The sequence below is a fragment of the Erithacus rubecula genome (genome assembly GCF_903797595.1).
Source record: "Erithacus rubecula genome assembly, chromosome: 5".
NCBI lineage: Eukaryota > Metazoa > Chordata > Aves > Passeriformes > Muscicapidae > Erithacus > Erithacus rubecula.
The window spans coordinates 64761819-64781862 of record NC_136687.1 but is presented as its reverse complement, the minus strand read 5'-3'; the positions used below and the strand labels follow the sequence as shown (position 1 = coordinate 64781862).

The window sequence follows — 20044 nt, the reverse complement described above, 5'->3', positions numbered from 1 at the left end:
AGGGTCTTTTTCTATGAGGTTGTAATATGAAGATTATGAGCTCAATTTTTCTGACACCACATGAGTTCTGATGAAATCTAACTAAACTCACTGAAGCTCCTGATGGAGAGTTCCTGCTGTTCTCAGGACAGGCCAGTGCCAGCAAATTATGTAGTTCCTGTATCCATGTGTACAGCTGAGATTTTACTTCAAGATAGGGAAAATGTAAGCAGCTGGAAGACAGAGGGACAGAAGATTCTTTTAGGGCTTCTCTCCTGAGTCCCAGTGACCAGTTCCAGGTTGGTCAGTCGAGGTGGGCCAGAGGCAGGACCCTGAGTTGGTGGTTTAGGCACAGTCCTTGCCACCCCTCTGCTTCCTGGCTGTTACTTCAGCATCAGTGCCCTAGAGAAGCAAGTGGCAGAGACATGGGGAAGAGGGCAAAAGGGAAAAAAGCATTTTTAGTCAGATTTTGGGCCACAAAGTGATAGTGTGGAGATGGAAAACATTCATGTCTCAACCTGCCTGTATTCCATCTGTTTGCAACAAGATACTCAGTCCCTGTGTAAAGCAGAGGGAAAAGGGATGGGTTTGTTTTTTTATTACACACTCATGTAGATTTTGAAAGGAGGAAACCAAGCAAGCCAAAATTAAATATAATTTTCTCTTTTTCCCCATAGATTCAGTCTGGATGGATGCCAAACCGCATTTTGGAGGGGTGAGAAAGGCCCAACATCTGCTTCTGGTGTAACTGTTTGTATCTTCACTCTAAGAAAATTAGGTTTGAAATAATCTCAAATTGTCTGACACCTGTATCCTATTAGAAGTGACACATGGAAACACCTTCAGCGTACTGAATTTAGCACCATGTCAACAGTTTAAAGTGAACAGGAAAAAAAATGGTAAAACTCATTGCTTCCCAGTTTCTGCTGGAGCAGCCCTTGTGTCACTGCACAGGATCCTACTGCAAGCTGGATCCATAAACGTAATGGGGTTTGAAGCAGTAATTATAATAGGGTTTGTACTCCTGGCTGTAGTGGAATTACATTCAGCAAGGCACCTCAAGGTGACTGGAGGATTTTGGGCTCAGTGCTGCACACCTGTGGGCTGGGTGCCAGCCAGCACACAGGACATGGGCACACAGCAATTTCAGGGACATCTCCTGAAGCTCAGGTTTGGCATCTTGCAGCTTATGGGACTAGTAACCAGGGATTGATTTTTAACTCTCTTCCCAAAGCTATGTAACCTCCCAGTTGCAAATTCCTCACTTTTAGGAACAGATCTGGTGACCTTTTCCCAGATAATGCACTAACAATAAGATCCAAGTTATTCTGAGAAGGACATTTGTTAAAATTCATAAAACTTTATGACTGCTATAAAATTTATACTACCTAAAAATACACTATCCATTACAAAGACAAATGTCTTCCCATTCATTTTTAACCATGTTCCTTGGAGAACTTTGAATTGATTTGTTTCAAGAGATTGTTTTTTGTGTTGGTCTGGGAGAAAAGGAAAATGTTTACTTTTAAAATAGTATTGTTTTTCATCAAACCTGCATCTTCAAGGAGCAATATCTAGAGTCAAGAAGACAGGATACATTTTAACCACAATTTATGGCATGCTAATAAAAAGCATGATAAAAGTAGAAAAATAGAATTAATGGAAAGACAGACCAATAACATTGAACCATTTTCTCAAGAAAAGCGTGCATGCAAGATCCTGTAACAACAAAAAGTGTCAAGTACAATTTAGGCTTTTTTCTGCCCCAGGACCAGCCAAATGCACTTTCTGCATGGTGTGGAACTAGTGTCACTAAACAAAGGATATGTAATATTTTACATGCACCCATGGATTAAAAATACCAGATAAAGGCTGGAGAATGATGAAACCTGCTTGAGGTGAAATTTATTTTAAGGGCACTTTACAGAAATTTCAAGCCTACTTAGATTTGTTATTAATAGAGCTAAGTCACTTCTAATTTATTGGTTTAACATGACATGCACTAAGGTCAAAGTCTCCTAAAATGCTCTAAGACCTATTATTGACAATTTTCTTACCTCATACATGAAAGCTGCCTTATAGCTTCCTTCATAGATGGGCCCAATGCATGGAAATACAACCATCAACACTTTCTGATTTATGTAAATGTTATTCAGTTCATCTTCCTAAATATTCATTGGCCTGGAAAAATAAAAAGGTTGTTCACTTTTTATTTTCAGTGGAAAGTGTTTATGACAATATGATTATAGAGAAAAATGCAAGCAGACCAAAGTATAATAATATATAAATGGATATTTTCAGTGCTGTTGATCGGGGGTTTTTTTTTATTTTTCTAATTTGTTTTCTGGAAAGCTCAAATGAAAGCAGCCACTCCTATTCACTAACTCAGTAAACTCGTGGTGTCGCTCAGAGCAATGGGAGTTTGAATTCCAATTGAGTTGGAATTTCAAGAGTGGTTCCTGCAGTTCCTTTGGAGAATAAGCATGTCTGAGTAGGGCTGTGCTCTGCCAGACAAGCTTGTGCTTAGTTTTCACAGAGTAAATTCAGTGTGCATTTATCTGGCAGAAGTTACTCAGCCATTTTGAGCAACTTGACCGCAATGTGTTATCACCAGCAGAGATTTTCCTCCACTGAACATGCAAATGCAACTTTTTTCTGAGAAAATGTGGTTTTGTTGCTCTCAGACACAATTTGAGGGCAGATCACTCATATGCTGACAATATGGCTAAATATTGATGTTGGTGTTATTTGGACAGCGGTCCCATAACATATTGCATCTATCAAACAATTACCTTGTCACTAGCTCTTTAAAGTCCAGTAATATGGAAGTGCACAAGCATTTGTTGATCCATGTCACTCTCCACACCAATAACTTGCAGCTGGAAACCAACAACCTAATTTGTTCCTTGTTGGGCCACAAGATGTTCTGAGAGTTCACTGTGCACAGGAAATCCAGACTTCTCAAAGTGTTTCTTGGCTGATTCTCTGGGCTTCCGGTAGATTTTTATTGCATTCTAACCCAGGGATTGCATCTCTTAACCTATAATGCTGAAGTTATTCTGAATTTGGTTATTGGTTTCTGCTGAAACAGGACTGAACTTCAGCACAGATTTTTCCTGATGGAGACTGGCTGATTTTTTACTATGATTATATACAAAATCTTTATCATTCTCACCACAATAAAGTAATTAAAGAGATTAGAAAGAGAAACCCTTTGATGACATGAAACTTATTCCTTCACCTTCTTAAGTTCCTTCTTTTCTTTCTGAAATGACAACTGTTTGGAACAAGGGTCCTGCTCCTCTGTAATCTAAAAGCAGCCAGTGTTAACTTGTCATTCTAGCAGGAACAGCTACAGCCAACATATTAGGAACCACACAGTGTCATTTGCTCTGTTGTGGTGTGTTTGGATAGCAGCTGTAAAGTTGCCATTTTTCACAGCTTTTTAGGATTTATGAAGAAAGCCCCCACAATTTTACTGTTTTCATTACACACCATCTTTCTAGTGACTTGACCAGATTTTGCTAACAGAAATAACAACATCCACCGAAATCTGCCATCCTATTTTTCCAAGAGTGCAAAGAAATGCAGACAGGGGGCTGTGCCAGCCCTAACCCCACCAAGGGTTTCAAACATTGCAGCGGTCCCACTAAACTGAATTTAGACATGCTCTTAAATACCAAAACTGCTCCAGAGCCATCCCTGCCTGCAGCAGCCTGCTGGATTGTACCTGGAGCTAAGGGATGGCCAGATGACTGGCTTGGGCAGGTGCTGCTGGTGCAGTGCTCAAGGTCACTGCCAGGTGCTGGGTGATGAACGGCCGCGCTCAGCCGTGCTGATGGGCCCATCCTTCTCGCAGGCAGCGACCAGCGCTGAGCAGCTGCCAGCAAGGCTGCTTCATCTTCCCCCTGCTCAGGGGGGAAACAGAAAAGAAAAAGAAAAAAGCCCTCTATTAGAAAAAGATTTATCAGCAAACGTAGCAGAGCCATGCTTGACCTCCATATCTTCTCTTGTTTCCCAAAGGCAGCACATGTAAGATATTTCCTGTCTTTCATGTTACTGGCTGGAATGCATCATGAAGTCCAAATTTGCAACCTGCTGTCTGTTTTAGTCATTAGGCATGGCTTTCTTTGTCTCTTGATATGAACTGCAGCCAACTGTCCACTGCTGTAATAATGCACAATTTCTTCAGTATTCCCCCTTCTTCTGGACAAATAAACAAAAAAACCCAGCCAGGCTAAAAGCTGCAATTCAATAATTGGCTGAGGCTGCTGTGTCTTACAGTACCTTATTCCCACATCAGCACACCACACTCTGCTCTAGCTCACCAAAACACTAGTCACAGTAGCCCCCATCTGTTATTCAGGGGCCAAAATTCAAAGGTTAATGAAGAACAATTAAAAGTGGCTATGAGACTTCAACCAAGCTTATCTGACAACATGAAAGATGGAGTTTACTGGCTGCAGCTTGGTTCTACATTCACTCCTCTATCCACAACATCCAAGCATTGTGAACTTCCTATTATTTTTTAAAATTATATCCACTCTGCAGAGACATACCCCAGGTTATTAAACTACTGTACTATCTTTGCCAGCTGTGTATCTTGGAACAATGTTCTCAAAACAGTTATTCGGTATTTCAACCTCTGACATCTTCAAAACTGAAGACAATTTTTAAGGACAATAAAATATACATTCCCTGTAAAAGGCAGGTCTACACGAGTACTGGTTATGCCTTTGCTCCACTAATATTATATCTGCATTTAGCATATGTGTTCAAGATGAAAGAAACTCCTAGAATTTCTGCCTGTATCTATAACAAGCTTTCTGCAGGAGAGAAAACAAGAACTAAAATAGGTGCACATGACAAACTGATATCTGATTTGAAAACCAAATGAGAGGGATCTCACCCTCACAAAAAGTGACCTGTGGAACTGCTCTGCCACTCCAACAATAAAAGTTTATTCCATGAGAAGTAAAATCAGTAGAACTTGATTTCCTGCTGCTTTCTGTCCCCTAAGTCTCCTTCCAGTGCCCTAAGCCATCTGCTCTGCATGGGAAGGTGTGGATACCTGCAGTGGTCTGTGTGGAGCTGGAGCCATGGGCTGGCCCAGCAGCTGCTGTCAAACCCAGGAGGTAACTGATGGGCTCTGCTGGTGTGTCAGCATGGGCACCATCAGCAATCCTTTCCTTCCATCCAGCTCCCAGTGCTCCTGGCCACCACAGGCAATTAAGGTGATTAAATCCCACCTCAGAAACTGCTGAGCCCTTTCCAAGGTTAGGAAGGGGAGGCTGCCCAGCAGAGTGAGGTCAGACCACAGCAGGCTGCCCTGGTAGGTTGTGAGCAGCCCATTCCTCTCATTGAGCACAAACAGACAAACCCACACAATGAGAAAAAACATAAAACAGCCTTTGTGTTTCACGGTTCAACAGCTGCTTTTTAAATCATAAGACAATTAAATTCTTTTTTGTATAATAATTTCCTATCACTGCAAGCAAGGTCAACTCATACATTCATCTCCAGGTGCAATCATGCTATTTTATCCATGTCCCTTCTCTGAGTGAAAACTCAGGAACAGGCTTTGTTGCTTTCAATGGTTTGGAATTTCAAGGCAGAAAACTGATAGACTCTCTGCCAGTTTTCTCCTTGTTCAGTTAAAAATGTTGTTCTGAAGGGAGGGAAAATACTGAATTCAGTTGTTCTACAACAGCAGCTTCACTCTTTCGCTTTTAGGAAAAGTTGCAGGATCCCAGACATGAGTCACCTCTTTGGAAGAAATGGATGGAATACTACAAATATTTTTGCCAAGGGGCTTGACCAAGAGGTGGGAAACTCTAAAGAAAAGTGTCTGGCCATGCCATGCATCTCCCAGGCTCACTATTTCCAGCCTTTGCCTGACCACACCCATTTACTTTGGAAGATGTGAGCTCTGGTGGAGTAGGGATGCTTAGGCAATTTGTACCTTTGTGTTCCCAGATGCAGAACCACACTGTGCATTTCAGACCTCCAGCTCTAGATTGTGGGCTGATAGCCTAAGTTTTTTTAATCAGGAATTACTTTCCTTATGGACTGAAGAAATTAGGCGGCTCTCATTACCTGGTTTAGTTCTGGATTTTCTCATTAAACAGATCCTAAAAAGATCACTTTGGGGAAGCTTTCACAGTGAGAATTACAAACATCTTTCAAGCAAGAAGATCCTTGCTAAGAGGCATTTTCCTTTAGTTCAGTCCATTAAATGTGTCTGAAAGCAGCCAGCAGAAGAATAAGATCTGCCTGACTGACAGACAAGGCAGGCTCTCTTATTAGCAAAAATTATTTACCTTCTTAATGGCCCATGGAAACTCATGTTCCTACCAGTCACAGGAGTCAGTTTTACAGCTTTATGAGTAGTTAATAAAACCCAAATAACCCCCATATCTTTAGACTATATGACAAATCATTGTCATAGACAGAGATGTAACTGCAAACTTACATATTTTGGTGCCAAAGTAATGCCTACCTCCCATAGATATAACTCATACATATAACTGAATAACTCATGAATTACTCAGTGCCCACAGATTACAGACAATTTGATAAAGGAAAAAGCACTTCCTGTTTTCATCACTGAGAGAAACACAACTGGGCTGAGGGGCAAACCAGACTGGCACATGAAAAATCCCTGTTAGGAAAAACACCTCCCATGGGATTCAGTCAACTGCCTGTAACCATGAGATTGGCACTGCTTAAATTCACAGCTTTCCAGAAGGATGAAGCTTGCTCCCTATTCATCTTTGCCACCATCTAGAGAATTGAGAGAGTGGCTGGTGATGAAGAACACATCAATCATGTTTATTGTGACAACCATGACTGTTATAAAACAGACACTCTTACAGCACATGCTAACCTCCCCCACGCTTTTTCTTTCTTTATTAAAAACTTGTTGAACATTCAGTTCAGGTCTCCTGGGACAGATGCCTAGAAAAGTGCTGATTGCAGGAATAAACCCATTTCAGGAGTTGCTCACAACACACCATTTGCAGGTATGGGTCTAGGTGTAGTGCTGTTCTCACAGCTGCACTCAAGCAGTTATTTCTTAAAGAATGGCTTTGAACAGTGTTCAGGAACAACCAGCTGTGCAGAAAAACAGCTAAAAGAGAGATTTCTCTTTGTGCTATTTGGTTCATCTGAATCTTTATCCTTTATGGTGGAATGGCTGAGCACAGACAGCAATTAGGAAATTTCTGAATCAAGGTCAGCTTAAGCACAGTCAATATATAATTACTGTCAAAGTTTATATTCTAAGTTTTCAAATGGGCTAAGGAAAGAACACAGAAGGGATGCCTGTGGGCTGAAAAATGGGAAGGCTTCAAACTAGGTAGTTTGAACTGACTTGTCCTGAAAACAACTTCTTCCTTGATACTATGAGGTGTTAACAACCTTTGTTCAAGCAGACAACAGTGGAAGAATGGCTGTAGCTGCCCCTTACCTTCCCTGGCTAAAAATGTACCCTGGCTTGATTTGTTTCCTGTGCTCAAAAGTTGCACTGGGAAAAGAACAGGACAATCTTGCTAAAAATGCAAGTGGAAATATAGTTTTCAGATTAATTTCTTAAAACATTAAAAAAAAAAAAAGTTTAATGAAGCAAGGACTGACCAGTAAACATTTCAGATGCCCCTTACCACTGAGGAAACTGGAGAGATCTCAGTTTGACAGACCATGGGGAAGAAACAAAGTTTCAAAGCAGGATAACCCAGGAAAAATGAGTCTCTAGACATTACACCCAAGTTGCTCTCCCCTGTGTAGAGACAGAGAATCAGAGGCCTAAAGCAAATATTTGAGTCATCTGATACACATGCTATAGCCACAAGTCATTAGATATCTGCTAATTACAGCTTTGAAAGATGCCATGGAGTGACACAAGGCAGCCCTAGATGTATTTAGTTAGTTTTACAACTGAGGAGTGTAAGAAACCCTTGGGTTCTTTCCTACAGTCAACAGCTTCAACAAAGAGCTCTCAATTAATTGCAACCACATCTTGTCTATTTTTATGTATGAGAAACACTACAGTCCTTATAAAAGCCATAAAACAGCCATTGTCATTTAGGGATGCTATTAATCAAGGCCTTCCCAAGTGCTTCCCCTGCTCAGCTCCCTTGCCTAGCTCTCAGCCCACTGCTTGTTAACTAGAAGCAGTGTGGCCATGTGCAACCCTTGCAGAAAGCTCAGGATTTTGATTTCACTACAGAAAACACTCAGCTGTGATCCCTCTTGCAAAGCGGAGACCCTGAAGAGTTTGCAGGCATTCTCAGCAATGCTAATGACAAAACGAATCAATCTGACAGAAAGGACTGAAAATATCCACTTTGTTCTCAAAGTACCTTTTATACATTGCTTTCCCCCTCCACTTCTGGAAAATCAGTGCAGCAAGCAGAAGAGAAGCTGAATTCTTTTGGCACTATCCCAAACAGGCTATTTCTGGGATCCTGGAATACTTAGACTCAAGATTAAGAAAAGCTTTCCAAGGGTTAAGGTTGCTTAATGAAGCTGAAGGGTTGTCATTATTTAAGGGCAATCTAGACAAGCCTCTGTTAGGAATTTTATTGTAAAAATTCTTATTTGGGGCAGAAGCATAGATTAAATTATATTCTAAGATATTCTGGCTATTTCTGGATGCTCTACAACTCAGAAGCACCCCCCTCTCAAGCTGCCACCCTGTATTTTAACAGCCTTCTGTATAATTTGTAAACTCCTTTACAATTCTCCCAGGAGCTCTGCACAGACATGCTTGCAACCCCTGAAAACAACTGAAAATTCAGTTACTTAGTTACAACAGAAGCAAAAAGAAAAAAAAACCCAAAAAACCAAACCCCAAATGGGATTGCTATCTCATAGTGAAGTGAAAAATGAGGCAGAAGACACACAGGATAAAATAAGATAGCAGAGCCACAGCAGTAAAAATTACGAGTTACAAGAGTGATATAAATCCTGTTAGCAGGTTGGCAGAAACCTGACATTTCCAATTCTCCATAAAGCTATTATACACATCTACTGAACTACAAAATTAAGACTAGTTCTGCCAGTTTGAGTCATGGCCAATTCAGGTAAGTTGCAAAGCTGATCTCTTTTTGAGTCCACGTTAGACACCTTCACTCTGCAGCAGCTAATTTAGTGCTCCAGTAGATAAGCTTTGAAGCATTACTCTGAAACATTTTTTCCAGGTGTCTAGAAAACAGTTAAGTGTTGGAGGATAACTTTGGAGTGCCTTAACTTCTTTTTCTCCTCCCTCCTGACAAATGAAAGGAACTTTTTAGCTCAGATTCACTGCTTCAGGCTCCTAGTTTGAGATGTGCTTCTGAGCATTGTCATCAGCAGCCTGTAGCCAGGTCACCAGTTATCAGAAACACAGAGAAGAGAGCCAGAAAGGACCCTGGGTAGTCCTTTCCCCTATCCAAAAGATCCAGCACACAGGAAGAGGATGGCTGAGTAGGGCAAGCCAGCAATAGCATGGTTCATTCGTGTGGTTTTATGGGGCAGTTAACTTTTATTACCTGGTAATTACTGAGGAAGGCTTCAGACAAGCTGACTCTACAGCCCACATGGCAGCAGACTTGTGTGGGCAGCCAGCTCACAAAAATCATGCTGCAAGACTAATGTTTCAGAGGGGAATGTCAGTCCATTAGGAAAGCCAAGCTCAAGAAGACAGTTTAGCCATATTTCAATAGGATCAGGAAAGAATATAAATACCAATTCTTAAGTTAAAAGGGGAGGGGAAAAAAGCCGACAAATAATAGGGAGAAGTTACAAGGTACAATAACAATATTATAAAATATCTTAAAAATAAAAAAAAAAAAAAGTTTGGAGGGCAGGGATCAGACAACAAAAAAATGCTTGTTAGCAGAAAGGCAAAGAGTTTTAAAGTTGAACTGGGCAAGCTTTATTCTATGCTGCAGAGAAGACACTTGTTTATGGCATTACCCCTGAAGTGGGTACAACAAGGAGAGTGAACAACAGGGAAAAGACAACCTTAGAAGAGGTAAAAAAGAATAAATACTGAACATGCTCATTTTTCAAAGCAGAAGCACCACACACCACAATGGCTGTTGCTTTAAAGCAGTGGGTATCATTACCAAGGAAGTCACTTGGTATTTCCTCCTCCTTTACTGCTCCCTGCTGAGGTACTATTTCTTGACACAGTCAGTACGTGTGAGCAGAGCACATTCATATTTGTAAAATCAGTGCATTTTTGTCTGTAGAGACACTGAATGTTTGTGAAATAAGCACTTTGGTGAACCTCAGGCTGCTTTCTCTGAGCTAATACCAGTTAACAGGTTCTGTACCTGTTTTAAACTTTATTTAAATCTTAAACTCCAAAGATAGCAAACAATCCTGAACCATGTTATAAACATATGCCAAAGTCATATAATTTCCAATCTCTTCTGTTCATTCTTTGCAATAAAAAGCAAAAATCACAGTTGATTTACTGTGCACTCAAACATTGGGAGAATACAGGAACATGTGGGATCAGTTTAGGTCAGGATCAAAACCCCATAATTTAGCTGAGAGCAGCTTCCAAACTAAGCTCATATTTTTTCAGACTATATTTATAGTGCAGTTACTATGTGCCAGTACATCATTAAATGTCCTAAGAACTAAACCCACCCTATTCTTTATGGAGAGGGCTTTTTCCCCTTCAGTCAGAAATACCCATTCCAGTGGAATTCTGCAGGAACCAGCAGCACTCACAGCATTCTGCCCCCATCCATCTCCAGTCCTGATGGCTGCTAAGCTCTCTGCAGTCTTTTTTTTGTTGCTGGTAAAAGCTCACAGTCTCCTGTTCTCTCTGCCTAACATGTACCTTGGCCTGCTCAGAACCATGGCTCCCCTGGCCAGTGTGAATTGGGAAGAAGAGCTGGCAAAAAAGCAGAAGAGACCTGGGATGAATATGAGTGTCTGGTTCTACCAGCAGCACATCATCCTTGAAGATGCTGTAGAGAAGAGGCAGGGATAAGTTACAAAGGCAGAAAAAAAGAAAAAAAGAAACTCAAAAAACGCAGAATCTGAACAATGCAGCCCTGAACATTCATGCTGGTGTCCAGTCCACTGCCCAGAATTCTGGATGGGGGGAGAGAGGACTGACTCCCATCTCCACCATGACATTTGTGACACAGAGCTCTCTCGTGGGCTGCTCTGTCTGCATGACACAGATAGTGATGCAACTGCCAAACCTTCTGCTTCCTGCTTTGTGTGCTCAGCCACACAGGCCTGGTTCAAAGCCTGATTATTTCTCACCCTGCTGCACTAAAGCTGCAAGCTGAGTGGAGCATTGTGCAGGAGACAAACTGGCCATGCATCAGAGATCTCAGTTTAATGCTTTACTAGAGGAATGGTGTGTTTTGATGAATGTTCAGAGCTGAAAACTTAGCCTTATCACACAGAAGTTGCTGTCTGCAGGGAGAGGCATGGGGAGAGTAATGCTGCCTGGAAAAGCAGCCAGCTGACTCTATATATATATATATATATATATATATATATATATATATATATATATATATACTGGGACGTGCTGAGATCAGGAAGCAGGGGCAGAAGGAGCAAAATCATGTCCCAGACTAAATCAAGAGTCACTCCACTTTGCAGATTTTACAGCTGCTGCAACATCCTCAAACAGAAAACACTAGGTGAAAAGGAACTGTTACAAGACTTTCTTTCTTTCCCCCGCCCCCGTCATTTTTCTTTCTTTTCTTTGCCCACTTGAATGTGTGCAGAAGATACAGCCTGAGTATTAAGTGTTTTTTCTAAGAAGAAAATGACAGCCCCAGAAATAAATACTGTGGGATTTATGGAGCCAGTGCACATACAGTGGCAGGAAACTTTGCCAGGTTGCTGTAAGCATTCATGAAATGGTCTCTAGCATCTGACTAGAAAGCACTGCAATATTCAGTGGGATGGACTGAAAGACAGCCAACATGGCAAACATCTTGGATGTTTCTACACCAGTAATTACCTTTTGTCAAACTTTAAACTAGTGATGTCAAAATATTTTTAGCTTGTAGTCATGAAATGGGCAACAAACACAAGTTTGCTATTTCACACTAACATATGTTTGGTCTTAAGAGGTTAAGCACTGATCTGTTTCCAAATTGTTTTTAAAACTTAAAAAAAAAAAAACCTCAAACCAAAACAACACAACAACAACAAAAAAACCCTAAAGATCCTTACAACCTTTTCATCCCTGTCCATGCTGTTGAAACATGTCAGCTTGCACACAAATTATGGTTTTTCAGGACTTCTTCTCTCTGATATTTCTCATCACATAATGCCTCCAGTGTAGACCTGCAAGGTAAAACACAATTTTAAGCATGAATAACAAAACTGAGCCTTCTATCAACATGGACGTGTTGACAGGAGGAAAAAGGCTTGGACACATAGATAATATTTTGGCTGAAAACAAGCTCATATTGCTGTGACACAGACAGCAAGAGAACTGCAATCTTTTGGCTTCACAGGACTAGATTTTTAGCTTTGCTTTCAAACTCTGACTTCAGAACCACCTAAAAAAAACCTATTAAAATTATTTTGCGAAGACAAACAAACCTGAAGTCAAGCACAACCCTCTCAGCTGATACTGATTAAAAGGGGCTGTACAACTCTGATAGTCCAGTCTTAGTGCCATTCATGATGTTAGCAGGTACTTTTGTGAATGTGGCTTTTCAACCTGAGCATTGAGAAAACCAATAAATTAAATAAACTAAGTCTGCCAGCCATCCTATAGCACCTTCTTTTTATTTTTATTAAAGAAGTAAGAAACGCAAAAAAAAAAAAAAAAAAAAAAAATTCAACTCCACAAATCCTCTACCATTTCACTAGTGAGCTACAATATATTAAATCACAGATAGGAGTCAACAACATCCTGCTGCTGAGAAAAATGGAAAACCATTGTGGGAGAATAAACAAGTGTCATCTGCAGAGCATATGGAGCAATGCTCGTGCTCAGCTCAGTGGGGGGAAGCGGCCGGCTCAGCTGTGGGCACCATCATCCTGGGAGGATGTGGGCACAGCACAAAAAACCTGGAAAACAGGGACAAGGACAATGAGGGGCCTATTAGAGAAGGTTTAGGGCTGCTTGTTCTGAGGAGTAGAACCCTAACCCTAATCCCCTTTGTGGCAGTTCTGGGACACGTGAGGAGCAGCTGGGAGGAAAGAAGGGTTTCCTTCACACCCCCAACCCCTGGACAGCACAAGCCCTCTGAAGAGCAGGAGTGTCAGAGACAAGACTGAGACAAGCACCCCTGCTGAGACTTTCAGTGTAGCAGGGACTATAAATTTGTGCAATACAATTTGGCTAATTCCTGAGAAGTTCATCATGATCTTGCTGTGTGTGCTTGCTCCAAGTTTTCTTACCCCGTTGTCAGAGAAAGAGTGCACAGTTCTTCCTCCTGGTGTCCACCTGGGCTTTCCTTCCAAGCTGCTCCACTTTGCTCTTCCTCCTTTCTGTTTACTGTTACTGCCTCATCAGTGGTTTGCCTTTCTCCTGAGCCTTCCCTCCTGGATGCTGGAAAATGTGCTGTTTCCTTTGCTGACTCAGAAACACTTCCCTTGGAGGTAAAAGAAACAAGAGTAACTCAGCAGTTTCCACACACTGACCAGATTGCACAGAAGATGTGCTGCAAATTAAACAAACAAGTCAGTTAAAATAAGTGGTATTAACAGAAAGTGCTTGAAAAGACAGCAGTGCTATTTTTAAATAATTCTTTTTTTCATTTTAAAAATAACTTTTCATTTCAATGTTACTGCACAAAGTTAAAATGCTTCCAAGCACTCTTGATTTGAGGCAGCAGCATTCCCATTTGAAATTTTAGGCAAACAAAGAGAGGGTATGAAGAGAAAGAGAAAAGTCTTTTTCAGAATTATGTGTTGATAAATCCAAAACCAGAAATGTTTTCCAAACAAGTTTTTTTTGTGCAAGTATCCCAGTTTCCCAGCAACTCTGTCAGTGACTTAATGCTAACTTTGTGGGAAAGCAGCTCTGGACAAGAAGCTAAGAGCATTTTGGAGTCTATTCATAACCCTGCATTTGCATTTGATAAACTGCTTCATTGTTATAAGAACCCCCCTTTAACGTGATGATTGATTTTTCTTGTTTTACACAAAAAACATTTGGTTTAAAATGCTAATCTTTCAGCATTTTCTCTATCATTACATCAGAAGTTCTGTCAAGATGTTTCAAAACTTCCAGAAAGTTGTTTAGGTACTGGCACTAATTTTTAAATAATGGTTTTAACATCTTTAAAACAAAATGCATAATTATCTAGATAACTATTTAAAACTAAAAGCAAGTGAGTTGTTACACTGTTGTAGCCGTAACAAGAAATCCAAAATGTTGTCTGGTGTTTTCAATTAATATTCCAGATATTTGTCAATTCCCCAACTGCATTCACAATTTCTTGAAAGAATGGCACAGGACCCAACTTTCTTCTAATTTATGCAGTTGTAATTTTTTTTTGACACAAAGGAGTTATTCATACCAACATGAGCAGGACCACACTCGGAGCAAGCTGGATCTTGAAAGTATTTCAACCCAGCTAATGCTGAGGTAGAGGGTTCTTTAGAACTTCTGAACAGAAATTCATCCTGGCAATTCCTCTGTCACAGCTTCAGCAGCACCAAAAAGCTCCCTCAGCACACTCCAAGCTACCCAGGCAAGCCAGGTGAGCAATCAAGTGCAGATCTGGTTTCTGCCAACATCCAAAGGAGATTTTATCATGGCACTCCTTGTGATGGGCACAACAGAGCCCAGCCCCAGGGCATTTTACCAAGAGCAGCATCCTGTCCCCTCCTGTGCAGACCCACCCAAGCAGCACCTTGGGAAATGGGTACAGAGCACAGACCCTCCACCTGCAGCTCGAGAAACACCCAGCCCACACATGCTTCAGATCCTCTCCATTCATTTCTTCTTAAAATCCAGCTTTTCCCCAAGTAGTCTGTAAAATTTTTCTCCACTTAACCTCAAATTGCCTTTCTCCCCTGCTTATAACTTGAGCTGAAATGAAAAAAAAAAATAAGCTTGGCTTGTCTTGGAGCATCAAGAAGTAAAACCAGCTTCAAAACAACTGCAAAACAGCAGAAGCAGGTTTCAGTGGAACTTCTAATGTGCTGTGAATTACACTGGTGCTTAATTAAATTACCTTCCTGAGTCTGGGCCTAAATTAACGTGAGATACACTCCTCAGTGTTTATTTGGCTGGGATAATTAAAGTCAGTAACAAAATGAGGGTTTAGAGCTAATGTAAATGAAAGTTTCATTAATTAAGTGTTTCTTCACTCCAGCACCTGGCATAGGCTGTTTGGTGAACACAGTGAACATAGGAATAGGTGAACAAAATTCTTCTGCTGCAGTCCTCTGCTACAGAAACCAAATGGGGCAATTCGAGAACCAATACTACTTCATCCTCATCCATTTGTAAACTATTTCCTTTTAAGCCATTAAATGACCTTTTGTGTCTTTTTTGTACTCCCTGGTTCTGGGCTCCATTGGAAACCAGCAAGTGGGAGCATGAGCTATTTACTTATTTACTTTAAGCCTGGAAAAATGGGGGAGACTATGAAAAGACTGGTGTCTTCTTAAGAAGGGAATGAAATTTCACACTGGTTCTTACTGAAACCACTTCACATATCCCAGGCCTTTCCTCTCCCTACTCCATCTCTCCCCCACCAACATAATTTGCCCATTTATGCTTTAAATCTGGTATAATAACTCCAGCTCCCTAAAGACCCTGAACCCATTTCCACTCTGTAACACGAGGGCAACTCCACCCGGGGCTGTGAAATGGCATTAGGGTAGTGGAGAATATGCTTTGCAGTATTAACATGAATTAAATTGGAATTGAAAATAAAGACCCCTGAACAGAGTTTCTTTTTGCAGCACTAATAAAATCTGCATTCTTGGCAGCAGCACCCACAATCTGGCTGGTGCACTGAAAACAGAAACCCTTCCTCTGGCTGGTGTCGCCCCTTTCCTTCCCAGGGCTGCCAAGAACCACAGGTCGCTGCTGGAGGGGAACACCCATCAAGGTCTCTCTTAGTTTGGGGTCCCACCAGAATGAATATTAGCTCAGGAATATCAATTCCTCTGCCAATGCCCTCAGCTGATGGAAAAAATGAATTTGAACAAAAAATGAGTGAATGGGGGGGAAATTCTTGTGAAGTTTTGAAATTTTCCAAGTTTTTTATTTGATGTGGGGTTCAAGGCTCCATTAAACCTTTCTGCAAGTTTAAATGAAACTGAAAATGTGATAACTAAACTCTGTGCTTTGCTGGAATAACCAAAATCTATGGACCACACTCATTTTTACTGAAGAAGACTGAGTCAGTGCAATAGCTTTCCTACACTGAGTTCTTGTTGATGTTTCATTGTTGTCACCTGTATTTATCATCCACTGTATACATGTAGTTCTGAAATCCATCTTTTTGCAATGGCATGTCATCTGTTATTTCTAGTGAGACACCCGTGAGGATTCCCATAACGACCAGCTACATACAGCTCTTTGTCTCCCACAGGACACAAAGAGGAACAATAAACCATTCAAAGGGAGTCTTGAAACTCTGCAACAGCAAGTCCTGGGAGGAAAAAAGTACCTGATGATTTGAAGGGCTTCTCTGAAGTTTCCTGCAGCATGGCATCAGCCTGCAGATGATCTGCTGGGAGCTCATCAGGCCCCTGTTACTTACAGTACAACACTGTAATGGTCTTCCTACAGCCAGCACAGGCAATGCCAGTAAATAAACTATGAAATCAGTATTCCTTCAAGATCTAGGAGGAGGAATATTGCCACCGAGGGGTCATTGTCTACTGTACCTTACTGTTACAAAAGTTTCATTGGAAAAAACACAGATGTTGAAGAGGAAGTTACAAACAAACAAGGGGACTCCAGGGCTGTTTCATCTGGATTGCTGTCTGTGGTATTCTGCTGTCAAGTCTCCTGTCACTATCTGGAAACTTTTTAGAATCATTAGAGTGATCTAACACCTTCTGCTAAACTTGAACTCTCTTCAGCCTGCAAACAACTCTGTATGGCCAGACCTGCCTTGTTTCTTCCTGTCCCAAGGAAAACTTACAGAATTCCTGGCCTTTCAATCTCCTGGATATCCCAAGTGTTCAAAACCCTACCATGTATTATCCCTTAATCTCCCAAACTAGCAAGTGGATCCACTCAGGAATAAACCCACTCAGCTGTGCATTACATTTTCAACTCCTTTGTCCAGGTAACATAAGCAGGTTAGCAATCACTCACCTTCCTAAATGACAAATATCCTGTTACAGACAGGAAAAGTACATGATCTCTTACATCGGAGGACTTTAACCCCAGCCCTCTCAATCTCCCTCTTTAGGACATCAGCCTATGGACTGACACAAAACACTTCAGAACAACCAGAACAGCCTCCTGTCACACGAATGCTTTTGTTGCAAACAATGTCAGAGATTTCTGTAAACAAAACATTGCAAAGGACCACCCATGGGTGTGATCAACTCCTTCTTTTTTACCAAGTGCTTTATCAGTGACTGTCCAGATCCCTCCCAAGAGCTCCAGCTATTGCCATTCTCAACTGCACGCTGAGAAATGAGTGCAGGAAATGGATTTAGCTGAGGCCACAAAACATTTATCTTAATACTAGTCTGGTAGATTACCATGCTTATTTAAAGTGACATAACAGTCTGCAGTTGAAAAAAAAAAATTAAAAAGTAACTGTAGGGAATTCCCAGTGATTTTGACTCCTCAGTGCTTCTCCCCAGTGCTTTTGACTTCTCATCAGCAAATAAAAAAGTGAAACACTGTTCCATGTGGTACTCGCTTCAGTGCCAAAATGTGTGCTGTGTACTGGAGGGTTAACTCACATCACCTACTTCCCTTGGAAAATTAGTAAGCTGATCAATAATCCTTACTCTTTGGAGGCTTTAGAAACTTATAAATGGCATTATTTTCAAATGTCTGTTTAGCAGCTGGTGAGATAATTTTATATTTGCTACCCACTTCAGGCATGTGAGTTATTCTCATACTTCTATCAAGAAGTAGCTGGTCAATATACAAGCTTTGGTCCCACACATACTGGAAAAAACATGTTCTTGTCCAAGGAAATAAGCTGCTTGAGGTCAGGATCAGAGAATTGTATCCAGGAATCATTACCTGAACCCAAGAACACTAAACTTGATTACTTGCTATGAGACACTGAGTTTTACAAATTAACATGGGTCACGATCTGCCAAAGGTTTAATAAACTCCATTTATATGCATTATACATTTCTGTCAGAGTCTTGTGGAAAAAATTACTTTTCCTGCAAAAAAAAATCTCTAAAATACAAACTTTCAGTGAATCATACTTGCCAGCTGCATGAAAGCCCACCAAGGATATTACTCTAACCACAGAAATCACACTTTTGAAGATCAATATCCTAACAAAACTCACATCAAAAAAATAAATCAATCCACCTAAAAGTTGTGGATTTTGCTTTGAAACCCATTCCCCTGATCTGCCACATTCATTTCTCTGAATAAGCTTCAGTGTGAATGCAGCTTTTTTGCAAGTCAGAGAAAAATGGCACAGTCATAAGAGAAAACTGTTCCCTAAAGGCTCCCTTCTTGTGTGCAGGAGCATTAATAATGAGTTATCCCTACTGGTGGCATTTCAACATGACACACCCCAGTGTCACTCTTTGGTTTGCTGGGGATTTTTGCTTTGTTTTTATAGCCAGAGAACCTCTCTGTATCACCACTATATTGGTCAATGACATGTAGGGGGAAAAAAAAGGAAAAACCATCTTTTTCTTCAGTGTTACAGCACATGTAGCATAGTGGAGGGATAATTAACTCACAGCTCCCCCTATTTCCCTTGGAAAATTATTATGCTGGCTAATAAACCTTACAGTTATGAGGCTTTTATGAACTTACAAACCCTGCAGTAATTTCAAGTGCTTGTATGGTTTGTTCAGCTGTTTGAACACTTCTCACCTCAGTCACCCTTTCTCCCTGTGAACTCACACCCCAGAAATGCTTTGCATCAATGAAAAAGAACTGAGTGATTGAAAGTGTATGAGATTCCTGGACATTCACTCCTTCCATGACTAATTAGAGGGTTTGGGGATTTTTTTTTCCTTTTCTAAGTGGAGCTATGCTGCCAGAGGCAGAGAACTGGGAAGTTTGGTGCTTAACAACTCTGGATTTATTATCTGATCTTCAGGTGAACCACTTAAACCTCTAGTGGTTTAATTTTACCAACTGTAAAACACAAGTAACAATCATCACCTACCTTTAGGTGCCTTCAGACATTCCAGGCAAAACACCATCTCAAGGCCATGGGGATGTGCCAAACTTGTACTGTGGGATTGACTTCTTCCTCCAACTTTCCACAGAAGTTCTTGCCATTAGGAAAGCAGAGAATTCAGAACATGCTGAAAACCCTACTTTATTTCTTCCCATTAAAAAGGCTTAAAAGAGAAATAAACTACATATAGTATTGTCCAAAACACTGCAAATAAACACTGCACCTATTTCAGTAAAGACCATGTTGAACAGTAAAAAATGACTAAGTTTGTATAAATGTTTCTAAATAAAGAAAGAACTGTCCCATACACAGCTTGTGCCAATTTATCCCTCTCCACCTGAAAATACTTGAGAAAACTGATGGACCTCAGAACAAGTGAAAGCTGCAAGGCATCATTCTGTGATTTTTCCAAATGGCATTTCCCTCTTGGGCTGCTGATGGGATCCCCTTGGACACACAGTCAATAAATGTCCTGGAAAATGTTTTCAATTCATGAATGCTCTCCTTTACCAGGGTGAATGTGCTACTTGGCACTTTGAGTACTGTGAATAGCTGAGAAATTAATTCTCACTGACACATGGGCATTCCTGAATGTCAAAACACACACCAGTCACCAGTACATCTGGGGGCTTGAAAACTTTTGCAATGCCAACTGAACAAGTCCAGCTACATCACTTACCTGGTACCTAATGCAAAGGAACAAGCTGTGCTATGTCTCTTCCCAGGCATTTACTCCAGGCAAGAGATTTTTATTCTTTATTTTTCAA

General features: G+C 40.8%; 1 long non-coding RNA gene across 2 annotated transcripts in view; it reads right to left on the bottom strand.

Moving 5' to 3' along the window:
• LOC306802743 overlaps nt 1–19372 on the bottom strand; it is a 44677-nt gene extending 25305 nt beyond the window's left edge. Inside the window, exons 1-8 of one of the 2 annotated variants that reach the window (XR_013774450.1) lie at nt 19263–19372; nt 13363–13556; nt 12184–12294; nt 10817–10870; nt 3710–3887; nt 2037–2160; nt 1503–1553; nt 92–381 (exon numbers count right to left, since the gene is read on the bottom strand). This is a non-coding gene — a long non-coding RNA (uncharacterized lncRNA). The remainder of the gene's footprint in view (nt 1–91; nt 382–1502; nt 1554–2036; nt 2161–3709; nt 3888–10816; nt 10871–12183; nt 12295–13362; nt 13557–19262) is intronic. The other variant, XR_013774451.1, reaches the window with a different exon arrangement.
• Between the last annotated feature and the right edge of the window lie 672 nt (nt 19373–20044).